Genomic DNA, 16,312 nt, shown 5'->3' with positions numbered 1-16,312 from the left:
GCAGTAGTTTCACGAATTCCAGGAGGGTGCATGTTGCCAGATCACCGGCTCCAATTTGAGAGCAAGCTGCAACGAACGCATCGTCTATCCAATGTGCGAAGCCACTACTAAGATACTAATCATCGCCACCATGGTGATGAAAAAAATGTGTTTCTTCCATGTACATTATCACTGGAGGACTTAGAGTAAAAGGAATGCCTAAACATGCTACACATACCCACACATCGAGCAGGAGGACACGAGAAGCTAACCACTAAAGTTTCAATGTAAAGTTGGGATAATCGATCCAGATGTCGATACTACCGATACATTAGCAGAGTATCATTATAGTAACAAAACTAAATTGATTACGTCAAAATTGTTTCTGTTGCTATTATTACAAAATATTTTCGGGGGTTCTTTTTATTATTGTTTACATTTTCAGGGAGTAAGTCTCTTGTTACAGAAAGGCTTTGAGGGCAAAACCCAAATGATTAAAATTGGAGCCAACAGATGGTATTGCTTTTGTTTAGTTATTGAGTACTTTTTTTGTTGTTGTTAAAAACATTCGTAAATGGTAAGTGGGTTTTACTTGTGTAGCGCTTTTCTACCTTTTTTTTAAGCGCTTTGACACTATTTCCACACTCACACACACATTCACACACTGATGGCGGGAGCTGCCATGCATGGCGCTAACCAGGACCCATCAGGAGCAAGGGTGAAGTGTCTTGCTCAAGGACACAACGGACGTGACTAGGATGGTAGAAGGTGGAGATTGAACCAGTAACCCTCAGATTGCTGGCACAGCTACTGTGCCAATTTCACCACGCCGTGATGATATTAAATGCAAGTGGTTTGCATTAAATATCACTAACTTAGTACATTATTAGATTTACAATAACAACAATATCGGCAAATTATAAATTGGACAAGAAAAGCTTTATAAAAATGTGTTCCAGTGTTTACCTTAATTACTTGCTATAAGATACTTTTAGTTCCATAATCTATCTTCAAAGTCTTGGATCAGGACTCAAAATCGGATCGGATCTGAGGCCAAAAAAAATCAAATCAGAAGCTGAAAGTCTTGATTGGAAAATAGCAATTTTTTTAGTATCTTGATAATGATTATAATCAAAAAGAAACAAGAAAAATATTGAAGGGTAAAAAACTAAGTTTTTCCCCAAAATACTCATTTGTGTATACAAAAACAACAGTAACCACAAAGCAATACATATACGCCCTTTTCAGAATCAGAATCAGAAGTACTTTATTAATCCCCGAGGGGAAATTAAGATTTTCAGCACAATCCCATTCAAGAGCAGACAAATATTACAGGGAGACAGAACAGGATCGCTGTAATGTAGACAGAACAGGATTGCTGACCATACTTGCCAACCCTCACGATTTTCCCGGGAGACTCCCGAATTTCAGCGCTCCTCCCGAAAGTCTCCTGGGTCAACCATCCTCCCGAATTTCTCCCGATTTCCACCTGGACAACAATTTCGGGGGCGTGCCTTAAAGGCACTGCCTTTAGCATTCTCTACAACCTGTCGTCACGTCCGCTTTTTGTCCATACAAACAGCGTGCCGGCCCAGTCACGGCTTTTACACACACACAAGCGAATGCAAGGCATACTTGATCAACAGCCATAGGGGTCACACTGAGGGTGGCCGTATAAACAATGTTACAAATATGCGCCACACTGTGAACCCACACCAAACAAGAATGACAAACACATTTCGGGAGAACATCCGAACGGTAACACAACATAAACTTGGCAGAACAAATACCCATAAACCCTTGCAGCACTATCTCTTCCGGGACGCTACAATACACACCCCACGCTACCACCAAACACCGCCCCACCAACCCCGTAGACTGAGAGCAAGGAAAACCTCATAGCCATAGCACACATAAACATGTGTGTAACATGTGTAACAGCAAAAAACACAAAGGACATTCAATACATTAAAAGAGCAGATCTGATGCAACCAGCTGCCACTCCAGCACTGCCATTTCTAAATACAGCTACAAAACATCAAAAAATAATTAACCAATAATATATATTGGGCACACACGATTTCAACACATACAAAACAATTGTTGTAGCAAAATTAATTCAATGCTTTAAAACAAAAGCAAAAACTACATCGCAATCTAATCCTGAAGTAACATAATTTTTTTCTTTTTTTTAACCGGACAAGTTCCAAAAAATGGGGCAATTAAACTAAGATCAAGTGGGTCAAATAGGTAAAATAAGTATTCGATTCATTACCAAGAAGCCAGCCTTTTAATCCTGACAAACCTCTTGTGTGTCTATGAAGACTGTACTGTCCCTTTATGAAGGTACTGTGCATCTCAACTCATCATGTGGACAAAATACACCTGTCACACAAACACTCCTCCATTAAAGCATCTCTCTTATCATGTGGACAAAATACACCTGTCACACAAACACTCCTCCATTAAAGCAACAGATTCAAGGAGCTGAGGGGATTTAACCATAGACCTGCTCAAGACCAGTATTTGATGGGTCCTGGTTAGCGCCTTGCATGGCAGCTCCCGCCGTCAGTGTGTGAATGTGTGTGTGAATGGGTGAATGTGGAACTAGTGTCAAAGCGCTTTGAGTTCCTTAAAAAGGTAGAATAACCCCAGAGGTGGGTAGAGTAGCCAGATATTGTACTCAAGTAAGAGTACTGTTACTTTAGAGATTTATTACTCAAGTAAAAGTAAGGAGTAGTCACCCAAATATTTACTTGAGTAAAAGTATGTTGTGAAAAAACTACTCAAGTACTGAGTAACTGAAGAGTAACCTGTTTGTTTAATGATTACGGCAACAAATAATGCACAAAAACATAAAAATAGTAACAAGCAAATTTAGAGCCAGGAATATGTCTTAAGCAACTAAAACAACAATATATATTAAAAAATAGTACATTAAAATAAAAAAAATTAAGGCACATTGAGCCACAATAACTTAACAGCACCATATGCTCAGTAGGCATTCATTGATTGATTGATTGATTGAAACTTGTATTAGTAGATTGCACAGTACAGTACATATTCCCTACAATTGACCACTAAATGGTAACACCCCAATAAGTTTTTCAACATTAATCAATTACTTAATAAATGACCAAGTCGAGATGATCTACCTCATATTAGTACAAGAGGTTAGTTCCAAAATATAAAGGAATTGTGCATTTTGTGATAAAAGCATGAAATTTGGAACACTTATAGCCAAAGGCATTTTCAAAAGATTTGGATGTGGAGCCATCATGAATTTTCAACATGGCGCCCATGGCAGCCATTTTTCAAAATGTCCGCCAGCAACAACTGTTTTTTTATGAATGATGGATTTAATATAATATTTCAAACTTACTTACCATTCATACTACTTGGTAAATGTATTTTGGATAGTGGAACATTTTCATAGAAAATTCAAAATGGCCGCTAACTGGTTAGATATGAATGATCTCTATGTTTAATTATACATTTATCTTGATGCAGAATTTAAATTGGGAACTTTGGAATTTCTAAGAATCTTCTTTCTATCTCAAAATACTCATGTTAAGCAAGGGAAACATAGGGTCTATCACTGGGAAGACTAGTCACACTCGCCTTCACAGACCCAAAGGGCTGTGCACTGTAAGTGGGATTTTTGGCACTTACACTGCCCAACACAACCCTTCTTGCATTTGCTTGAGACAAGTTCATAACTTGACTGGCCTGCAAGTTCATAACTTGACTGGCTTGCATCTGGTAGGCATGTCCAGAAGGTTTAAATGTTTGTAAACTGTTACCACTGCGTGCCTAGCCATCTTTGATTTAAAGTACAGTTTGCAAAGGTTACATTACCTTCACCCGAGGCGGGGTGTGACAGTCCCCCTCAGGTGACTTTGACCAGCCCCATTCGTACGGTGATGGTAGTTCTGGTGTTGATACCAGGACTGTACCCCACACGTGCCCTCCTTGGTATACAGCTCTCTTAACATGCTCTTCTAGGCCAGCCTTGGTAGGGGGGATTGTTTGCACATTGTGCCTCTTTGCAAATAACTTCTTCCTTGCCGTATTGATTTCTGTACATGTGCTGGTTCGGTCATAGACAAAGATAACAAACCTCTCAATTGTGGCCCTTACCTCCTGTGGTATGTCATCTGGGGCTGAAGACACTTTCAACAGGGCATGTGTAAGTTCTGGAAGCACAGACCATACAGCCCATGCAGTCTTTTTCCCATGGCCAATAAAGCTTGACACAGTGTCACAACCCGTCAATGCCTGGAACACTGGTAGTGCACATGCTTTCTTGGGCCCGAGCTCTGCTGCAATTTCATGGGCTGCCAAATATCAAAAATTCTTACCAGTACCGAAAGCCAACCTAAGCTCATCTTCTGGTCATGGAGTCTGAGCCACTGCCACAGCCAGCACCACAACATCAGTATCAACTGTTTGAATCACAATTTTGTAGTCGCCGTTTCTTGCTGCATGGGCTACGTACAATAACATACAACTATCCGCTTCCTCATGCGTGCAAGGAGCAATCGATGTCCTATCTGGGAGAGGTGGCTTGCTAAGGACTTCCATGTCACTTGTGATGACAAGCCGTTTATCCTCCTGCACAAACCATCTGAGCAGAGCCTCTGAGAGAAAGGCAAACAACTCAGTCTTATTGCTGTCAACTCAAAGAAAGTTTTGCCAGTTCCTGCGAATGGCTGCATCACCTACCACACGTCTCTGAATTCCATATATATATATATATATATATATATATATATATATATATATATATATACATACATATCTTTAAATATACAGTATGTAATTTATATTTATTTATTTTGCCGTTTTTGTTCACATGTTAAAGGTGTTTTAATGAATATACATGCATGTTTAACACATAGATTCCTTTCTTTCATGAAGACAAGAATATAAGTTGGTGTATTACCTGATTCTGATGACTTGCATTGATTGGAATCAGACAGTATAGTGCTGATAACGTCCACGTTTTCAAATGGAGGAGAAAAAAAATTCCTCCTTTCTGTCCAATACCACATGAAAGTTATTGGTTTTTGACATCTTATTTGTCCAGCTTCCATATTCGTTTTAATACACTTTACAAAAAATACATTGGCGGCAAACTCCTAACTTGCTAGCTTGTTTGCGCTGGCTTTCGGACACTCTTATTTTGTTAGCGCAGGCACGATGGAGCGGCACTTTTATTGTGAAGACAGGAACTGTGCGATCAGTCTTTAGGCTTTTGACGGGAAGTACAGTTGAAATAAAAAGTGTCTTTTTTCCTTTACACTTTTGATTGATTTATTGAAACTTTTATTTGTAGATTGCATAGTACAGTACATATTTCGTACAATTGACCACTAAATGGTAACACCCCAATAAGTTTTTCAACTTGTTTGAGTCGGGTTTTACGTGTGACGGTCACGTGACCGCCTGGCTCTGTTTGATTGGTCCAACGTCACCAGTGACTGCATGTGATTGGTGAAACACAGGCATGCGTATCCTACTTTGAAAAAACAAAACCAATATTAACAGATCGATAAAAAAAGTAGCGAGTAGCGAGCTGAATGTAGGTAAATGGAGCGGAGTAAAAGTAGCGTTTCTTCTCTATAAATATACTCAAGTATAAGTAAAAGTATGTTGCATAAAAACTACTCTTAGAAGTACAATTCATCCCAAAAGTTACTCAAGTAGATGTAACGGAGTAAATGTAGCGCGTTACTACCCACCTCTGCCATTTACCATTTGCAGTCAGACTAGACCTGACCAATCTAAGTCTAAAACTGTATCTGGCCGTTCCAAGTCTATGATCATGACCTGATAAAGCCTACTTGGAGGAGAGGCAAAACGTCTTCTAGAACAAACTGAACAGTGCGGTTGCGTGAGAAGTCAATGAACGCTGTTCCACAGCACGAGGTAAAAGCTGCGTCACAGAATAAACTTGTGCCCCGAGGTACCACTGTATGCACTATTTGGTAACCTTTATTTTATTTTTTTACACTGTCTGTGTTTCAATTAAAGGCCTACTGAAACACACTACTACCGACCACGCAGTCTAATAGCTTATATATCAATGATGAAATCTTAACATTGCAACACATGCCGATACGGCCGGGTTAGTTTACTAAAATGCAATTTAAAATTTCGCACCGAAATATCCTGCTGAAACGTCTCGATATGATGACACGTGCTTGTGATGTCACGGATTGTAGACGATATTTTGTTCCAGCATCGTTCCCAGCTATTAAGTCGTCTGTTTTCATCGCAAAACTCCACAGTATTCTGGACATCTGTGTTGTTGCTGAATCTTTTGCAATTTTTTCAATGAACAATGGAGATATCAAAGAAGAAAGTTGTAGGTGGGAAGCGGTGTATTGCGGCCGGCTTTAGCAACACAAACAGCTGGTGTTTCATTGTTTACATTCCCGAAAGATGACAGTCAAGCTTTACTATGGAACAGAGATGTCAAGCGAACACGGTTGGATTGGACCACACACACACAGTACAGTGTGTATTAATAAAAAACATTTTACCATTCTGTATTCTGAAGGTGATCTATGTCGTGTGCTACTCCAGCATCAATATGCGTCCTCCTGACCATCACCGTCAGCGTCGGGTTCACAGCGGTATGGCTCTATCCCTTGTTGCGGTTGGGCCTGGCCTAGTGGTCCTGACACTTTCACGGCTGCCACATTCTGTATCCTGAAGGCGATCTATGTTGTGTGCTACTCCAGCATCAATATACGTCCTCTTGACCGTCAGCGTCGGGTTCAAAGCGGTATGGCTCTATCCTTTGTTGCGGTTGGGCCTGGCCGAGTGGTCCTGCCACTCCCACGGCTGCCACGGCGCCTCTCACAGCATCTTCCCTATCTGAATCACTCCCACTGCCCTCTTGTCCTATTTTTTTTATTTTTTTATTTATTTTTTTCTAGTCCTTCACTCTCACTTTCCTCATCCACAAATCTTTCATCCTGGCTCAAATTAATGGGGAAATCGTCGCTTTCTCGGTCCGAATCGCTCTTGCTGCTGGTGGCCATGATTGTAAACAATGTTCAGATGTGAGGAACTCCACAACCCGTGACGTCACACGGATATCGTCTGCTACTTCCGGTACAGGCAAGGCTTTTTTATCAACACCAAAAGTTGCGAACTTTATCGTCGATGTTCTCTACTAAATCCTTTCAGCAAAAATATGGCGATATCGCGAAATGATCTAGTATGACACATAGAATGGACCTGCTATCCCCCTTTAAATAAGAAAATCGCATTTCAGTAGGCCTTTAAGCTACCATGAACCTTCTGAGACATTATTGCAAAAAAAGTACGATTTACAATCAACTCGGGATCAAATAACAATTTGCTATTACTTTAATACAAAAACAATAATTATTTTTTGTTTCTGCCTCTGGATCCCAAAATTAATGTTGGAGGTTGAGCGACATGAAAAACCTGATTAGCAGGATTTTATGCGCGCGTTTCTAGGTAATTCTAACAGCTTCACAACAGGTTTACGTTCTAGGTAAGGCCAGGTGGATCAGGTGGATTTCTGCCTCAACGTAAAAGGAAAATCGGGTTCTGGCAGTCAATATGAAATTGTGGACGTCAATATGAATACCGATCAGTAATTATCATCATCATAATTATAGGTGTGTGTCGTCTAGCATCTGTAAAACCACACCCGAATACCACTACTGTCACAAAAGATGACATATTAGACTGTCAACATTCCAACATCATGATTCCTCATCAATTTTGCAGATATCTGAGGGATGGTGTCCCGCAATTCACACTGAACAACAAAGTTGAAGGAATGATAAAAACAACCGGCGGTAATCATAAACCGCAGTAAAACCCTTTACATTTAGGCTGTGTTCCATTTGTACTGGGAATTTGGAATTTTGTAAGTTCCTAGTAGGGTTTTCCCGATTCCAATATTTTTATTTAAAGGTAAAAAAAACAACAATCAATATAATATTACTAAGTATTTTTCGGACTATAAGTCGTAGTTTTTTTCATAGTTTGGCCGGGGATGCGACATATACTCCGGAGCGACTTATGTGTGAAATTATTAACACATTACCGTAAAATATCAAATAACATTATTTATCTCATTCGCGGAAGAGACAAGGAAAATGTCAGAAATCGTCACACAAACGTCAACCAGTAAGAATTCGGCGTGGGAGGGTCATGGCAGAAGTGCATTGTGGGTCATGGAATGCTAACTGCTATATGCTACTGCCGTAGCTATTACAATGGATCATTTTATCGTTGGCGGTAACTTAAAAAAACTGAGAAAGGCTGAACAAAAACGGCACTGAAAAGGAAGTCATGTACTGCAGATTACAAGCTGGACGTAGTGAAATATGCAGCAGAAAACGACAAGAGGAAGCGGCGCATACCTTTGGAGTTGGCAGAGTTGTTTAGAAGTGACATCGATGAAGAAGATTTCATCTGATTTATCAATTAGGAGTGACAGATTGTTTGATAAACGTATAGCATGTTCTATATGTTATAGTTATTTGAATCACTCTTACCATAATATGTTACGTTAACATACCAGGCACCTTCTCAGTTGGTTATTTATGCGTCATATAACGTACACTTATTCAGCCTGTTGTTCACTATTCTTTATTTATTTTAAATTGCCTTTCAAATGTCTATTCTTGGTGTTGGATTTTATCAAATAAATTTCCCCCAAAAATGCGATTTATACTCCAGTGCGACATATATATGTTTTTTTCCTTCTTTATTATGCATTTTCGGCCAGTGCGACGTATACCCCGGAGCGATTTATAATCCGAAAAATACGGTACTTCAAAACCAGCAGGGATTTGGAGTATAAAACCCTGAGCTTGGTGATGGTGGGATTTCACCCAAGACCTTCTGCTTTGCAACACAAGTCCTAATGACACCAGAGGTCTGAGGAAGAATCTGTCCCCATTTTCTTATCAGCGACACACCATGACGCGGCCAGAAATACGTATGAGGTAAAATTTTATATGAAGCGCCTTGTCGTTCAATAGTAATTTACATTTGACATGTGCCACCCCAATGATCGCGAAAGCCCACGCCCATGTTTAGCGTTTAGGGCGGGGCTGGTTTGATCTCTGTGAACAGAACCTGACTGGCATGACTCCGGTGTTATACCGACAGCCTTTCACATGATTTTCAATCAGCTGATACCAAGATTAGTTACGTTACTATAATTCCATGTTAACGTGATGTCGACAGCACGTATTAGGTCGGAGGATGTTTCAAGTAAAAGTGGACTTGATTGCGGTACATTGTTGTCTGGTTTTGTAACTGGCTGTGCATGACTAAAGATCCTATATTGAGAGAGGATGGCGATGCACAGCGCACACAATGTCCTATACAAAGATTATTTGCTGTCAGTCATATCATCTTCTTTTTGTAGTTACGGCCATGCACCTGATGCAGTAAACGCACATCCTATGTCCTCAGAGCACATAGTTCATGTCTCACATTCTAGGCGGGCAAGATTCCTTAAATTGTCATTCATAATGACTGTTATAATTATCTCTGTGTTATAATTATCTCTGAGATTTTATTATTGTCAGCGTGTTGACAGGAGAATGGTTGTTGTTATTACGGTTGACGTAGGATCTGCTTAACAAGGCAGAGCGAGGCTGCCATGACGCATTTGACTTTTCCACTGCAAAAGTCAATAGCAGTTTATTCCTTTGATTATTGGGTGGGATGATTTGACCCTTCTAGCTATCTATCTATCTGTCTGTCTGTCTGTCTGTCTGTCTGTCTGTCTGTCTGTCTGTGTGTGTGTGTGTGTGTGTGTGTGAGTGTGTGTGTGTGTGTGTGTGTGTGTGTATATATATATATATATGTATATATATATATATATCAGTGTATATATATATATATATATATATATATATATATATATATATATATATATATAAATATATATATATATATATATATGACCTTCAAGAGGTAGTCACCTGAAAAGGTTTTCACTTCACAGGTGTGCTTGAAGCTCATCGAGAGAATGCCAAGAGTGTGCAAAGTAGTAATCAGAGCAAAGGATGGCTATTTTGAAGAAACTAGAATATAAAACATGTTTTCAGTTATTTCACCTTTTTTTATTATGTACATAACTCCACGTGTTCATTCATAGTTCTGATGCCTTCAGTGACAATCTACAATGTAAATAGTCAAAAAAATAAAGGAATTGCATTAAATGAGAAGGTGTGTCCAAACTTTTGGCCTGATGTGTTTATTCTCCCAGTCAGGACCAATACAGTAGTTAAGTCACAAAGACCTTCTTTGAGGGCAGGATTACTGGTGAGCTGCAGCCATCAGTGAGACTAAAGTCTGTCAAAAACAGCTCCCACACCAGTCTAAGGTAGCAGAGTCAAATAATGCACGACTTTGCAGTGATCACTTTGTTGAAGGTTTGCTTGATATAACCTTAATGTTTATTATTTCTCATTGAAGTATTATCTTGATATTATTTGTATTTCTTAAACACAAGTTTAAGAAATACACAAGTTTAAGTTTAGACTCAGCGAGTCTAAACTTAAAAGAGTTTGGTTCTTACCAAAGGCAGCAATCATAAATGAGTCTCTCAGCACATACACAATTTTGACATGTGTAGTTATATTTTGATAAAAACGGGGAAAAACACGCTACTCGTAAACGGGGCATGCAACAACAACAAACATGGCAGTAGACACAAAGTTAAATCATGAAATGCAACCTTACCCAAGCAAAAAGGATGCATATTTATCTTGGAGAGTTTTGATAGCAATGTCTTTGACCCAGCCACACACAAAAAAGTTGTATACATCCATGCTTTTCCAAGTTTCTATTTGTTTTGTCCTATTGAATGGTGTCTGCAGCACAATAGTTCGATATTTCTGGGAACGCGACAGACATATAGTCATTAATATCACTCAACAAATATTTTTATATTAAGTATAGTGCTCTATTGCATCGTATAGTTTGATATTTTGCTTGTATCTGCTTTTTGCAGGAAGATTTAAGCCTCTTTTGTACTCAGATAGTTTGCGTGCTGCTTGCTGTGCAACAGCCACCTTGGCTTGGATGACCACCGGAATACCAACTATATTGCAGTATCTGCATTTGCGCGATGTTTGATCGAGGTAATATGAGCTAACAGCTGATCACCATGGTCAAACTCAAATTAATCACGATCATCAATCAAATAATCGCCCACCCCTGCTTTGTATTATACGGCTCCTCTTCCATTTATTCCTGGTATTTTTCTCCTGGTAATCGGTCCTAATTGCACTTGACCTTTTTCTTACCATGCATCCAAGGTGGCCCACATTAAGACTGTCCCTAAACATTGCTGTGACCTTTGGTTTACAGGGGGTCCCCTTGACCACCAGGAAACTTGTGGAACATTTCCAGCTTCATCTTTAAAAACAGATTCCCTTGAAGCAACAGAAAGTTTTTTGAAGTAGCAAAAACATCAGTGTCTGATGTTCTGATGCGAAACCAGTCGGACAAGATGCACTTCGAATACTTGAAGCCACATCCCCCCATCACCGTCATAAAAGTATGAGGCTGAAACCTTTTTTCTTCAGTTGACTTCATCCTCGGCTTGAAGGTAAGTCTCAAGTTCTGTCGCTCTTGGTAATCTCGGCAAGATTACATTTCTCAAATCGAGTTAAAAAAAAAAAAAGAACAAGAAAGATACAGATTTGGCAAGCCCAATTTTCTTGTTCTGTCAGCATATTATTGTGCTTATTCGAAAAAATGTAAATTACGTTTTTGCATTACCTGTATACTTTCCCCAGGTGGAGAAGTTTAAATATCTTGGGTTCATGAGTGACGAATGATAGCTGCCTTATTTCAGCATCCGCAGTGAAGTGGCTGCTTTACCGGTCCGTCACGGTGAAGAGAGTTGAGTCAGAAGGCAAAGCTCTTGATTTACCACTTTGTTGCACCGATTATGTCTTGGTGGCCTGAAACTACAGAATAGATGGATGGACCATGGGTTCTACTACATATTATTAGTACACATAGTCACTGTCTGGTTTTGACCAAGGTTTGAAAAATAGCATCCTGCTTAGACTTCATTGTCATGTGGAGATGCTGTTAAAGATGATAGTGCTCAACATTTTTGGACAGGTTGCAGACCGGAACTTTGCAAAGAAGTGTATTTTCGGCTCAAGTTGATGTCTCGTGTCAATGACGCTGACATGAGTGTTGCCAGGGGCGTCACTAGCTTTTAAGGACAGGGTGCGCTTAGCCCCCAGGAAATGCAGAGGATGCGAGCGAACGTAGCGCACAAGCACAAAACTTCACAAACGGCTAACAAAGACTTGGAAATTATTCATTGTTATTATTTCAGTCGGTTAAGGAAATTAAATACATATTTAGGTCTGAATAGAAATGAGAAACTTTCATATATACTGTAAATAAGAAAGACTTAAAGTCCATGTGCTGATCTGAAAAAGAGCCAAAGCTGTCAAAGAGCTGGGGCACCATCTTCAAAGTGCAATGCTGAAACAAGTAATGCAAACAATAAAATGTAACTTCCTGGACTTGAGATTATCGTCGTTTGTCGTCCCAGGGATGGTAAAAAAAAATGTACGGGACGAGATGAAATGTTTCCCGGGAAGATGGCTTTTAACCATTCTTTTCTTTTTCTTTTTATGTATTTATTCATTTTAAATTTTATATGAAATGTCTTGGTTTTTCCTCCCTCTGAAAATCCTATGAAATGTTTAACAAGCCATTTTATAATAATACAACAGCTATTAATGAAACAATACAATAAAACAAATACAAACCCTGTTTCCACATGAACTGTGTTAGATGTAAATAAAAATGGAATACATTGATTTGCAAATCCTTTTCAACCCATATTCAATCGAATGCACTACAAAGACAATATATTTGATGTTGAAACTCATAAACTTTATTTTTTTTTTGCAAATAATAATTAACTTAGAATTTCATGGCTGCAACACGTGCCAAAGTAGTTGGGAAAGGGCATGTTCACCACTGTGTTACATCACCTTTTCTTTTAACAACACTCAATAAAGGTTTGGGATCTAAGGAAACTAATTGTTGAAGCTTTGAAAGTTGAATTCTTTCCTATTCTTGTTTTATGTAGAGCTTCAGTCGTTCAACAGTCCGGGGTCTCCGCTGTCGTATTTTACTCTTCATAATGCGCTACACATATTCGATGGGAGACAGGTGTGGACTGCAGGCGGGCCAGGAAAGTACCCGCATTATTTTTTTTACAAAGCCACGCTGTTGTAACATGTGCTGAATGTGGCTTGACATTGTCTTGCTGAAAAAAGCAGGGGCGTCCATGAAAAAGACTTAGATGGCAGCATATGTTGATCCAAAACCTGTATATACCTTCCAGGATTAATGGTGCCTTCACAGATGTGTAAGTTACGCATGCCTTGGGCACTATTGCACCCCCATACCATCACAGATGCTGGATTTTGAACTTTGCGTCAATAACAGTCTGAATGGTTCGCTTCCCCTTTGGTCCGAATGACACGATGTCGAATATTTCCAAAAACAATTTGAAATGTGGACTCATCAGACCACAGAACACTTTTCCACTTTGCATCAGTCCATCTTTGATTATCTCGGGCCCAGAGAAGCCGGCGGCGTTTCTGGATGTTGTTGATAAATGGCTTTCGCTTTGCATAGTAGAGCTTTAACTTGCACTTACAGATGTAGCGACAAACTGTATTTAGTGACAGTGGTTTTCTGAAGTGTTCCTGAGCCCATGTGGTGATATCCTTTAGAGATTGATGTCGGTTTTTGATACAGTTCCGCCTGAATGATCGAAGGTCATGGTCATTCAATGTTGGTTTACGGCCATTCCGCTTACGTGGAGTGATTTCTCCAGATTCTCTGAACCTGTTGATGATATTACGTACCGTAGATGTGGAAATCCCTACATTTCTTGCAATTGCACTTTGAGAAACGTTGTTCTTAAACTGTTTGACTATTTGCTCACGCAGTTGTGGACAAAGGGGTGTACCTCGCCCCATCCTTTCTTGTGAAAGACTGAGCCTTTTTTGGGAAGCTGTTTTATACCCAATCATGGCACCCACCTGTTCCCAATTAGCCTGCACACTTATAGCATGTTCCAAATAAGTGTTTAATGAGCATTCCTCAACTTTATCAGTATTTATTACCACCTTTCCCAACTTCTTTGTCACGTGTTGCTGGCATCAAGTTCTAAAGTTAATGATTATTTGCAACAACAAAAAAATGTTTATCAGTTTGAACATTAAATATGTTGTCTTTGTAGCATATTCAACTAAATATGGGTTGAGAATGATTTGCAAATCATTGTATTCCGTTTATTTTTACATCCAACACAATTTCCCAACTCATATGGAAATGGGGTTTGTATATTATATATACCTATACCTATTCCTGGCCCTGCGGTGAGTTGGCGACTTGTCCAGGCTGTACCCCTCCTTCCGCCCGAATGCAGCTGAGATAGCCTCCAGCACCCCCCGCAACCCGGAAAGGGACAAGCGATAGAAAATTGATGGATGGACGGACCTATTCCTCTCAAATATTGTTCCCAAATCTGTCTAATTTGTGTTAGAGAGCACTTCTTCTTTGCCAGGACGATCCATCCCAACTCACATGTGTGGCATATCAAGATACTGATTAAACAACATGATTATTGCACAGGTGTGCCTTAGGCTGCCCACTGAAAGGCTTACTCCGAAATGTGTTGCGTTTATACTTCTTCTGTTCAGTACATTTTACAGACCGTCTTCCAGCCGCTTTCTGACCATCTCTTCAAGAAGTTCCATTTTGTGGGCGATCTTATGTACGTGCCTCCACTTCGACGGCCTCTTCTCCCCGTCATCTATGTTATAGTTTTTAGCGCTTACATATGGAGTCTACTGACAGATATAAATTCGAAATATACGCTAATTTGTATTAAAAGTGGAGGATGCATGTGCATGTACGAGCCAGTCTGCCCCACAACAAGAGGATGGATAAAAAGAAGGCCCAGCAGGCACAAGACCTTGAAGCAACGTTGAGGACTTGTTGAACTAAGTCCTGACGTTGAGCAACTCAATCAAAATGTTGAAACAAAATGCTTTTTGACAACGTTTAATCAATTTTGGGTTCTGATGTTGAGTTGACCATTAAAACCAACAACGTGGATCCAACATCAGACATCAATGTTGTCTGAATTTACAAATACAACTATTTTGCAACGTTGTTTCAAAGTCAGTTTTAAAGGATTGATACAGCGTTGTGTCAATGCCTTGCACCTGCTGCAGGAGCTCATTGACTAAAACGTTGGACTACAACGGCGGACCCATGCAAAATGCTTCGGGCAAATCTTTACCATATGTAAAGATATACGCTGACGTCACCAATGCGGAAAACGTCACTAATTGGTAGGGATGTGAATCTCTGGGAGCCACAAGATTCAATTCCTTTCTTGGGGGTGACGATTCGATTTAGAATCGATTTAGATTCTTGATTCAAAATCAATACTTTTTAAATAACATTGGGTGTCAGTTCTATGACTAACTAAATTCCTCCATGAAATACAAAAACAGCTCTGATTAATTTCTAAATTACTTAAAAGAAAAATGGTTTTGCTTAATAAAATTATAACCAAAAATTAAATAAAGACAAATACAAATAAGGCAACAAGAGAAGTATCCAACACTTCTCCTTTTTAAAGTAAATCTGTCCAGCAGATATGATCATCTACATCAGGGGTGTCAATCGTATAGGATTTATCCGGCCCGCTTTATGAGTTTGCTAAGTATAAAAATTAATGTGATTTTTTTGAATGAAATAAATTGCTGTTCTAAATGTGTCCACTGGATGTCGCAATTGCATTTATTTGTATCTTTGTAGCTGATGCTACATATGTGCAAAATAAACCACATTATGTTACTGCACCAGTCGAGGAAAATGATCAAACTACATCAATAACATCTTGTAAGTTGATTTTGACATAATTTTTTTATCTTGGTAGAACGAAAATTAACGTCAATGAGTTGACTAATGAACATTGTCACATAATTTATTCCGAAAAGATAAATAACGACAAATAAAGTATGTATACCATTAACCGTATATATAACATTGTGATTTGTACAATTTCAGAATGTGCTTGTTCTATTTTTAAACAAAGAAAACAATCTGAAGTTGTCTTTATTTTTAAGTTATCGTGCCGTGATTTTACCAGTCCGGCCCATTTGGGAGTCGATTTTTCTCCATGTGGCCCCTGATCTAAAATTAGTTTTACACCCCTGATCTACATCAACAATATGATTTGTCTGAGTGGCTG

The sequence above is a fragment of the Nerophis ophidion genome, linkage group LG19, assembly GCF_033978795.1.
Source record: "Nerophis ophidion isolate RoL-2023_Sa linkage group LG19, RoL_Noph_v1.0, whole genome shotgun sequence".
Taxonomy (NCBI): Eukaryota; Metazoa; Chordata; class Actinopteri; order Syngnathiformes; family Syngnathidae; genus Nerophis; species Nerophis ophidion.
The sequence above is the reverse complement of the archived record's forward strand: the minus strand, read 5'-3'. Positions refer to the sequence as shown.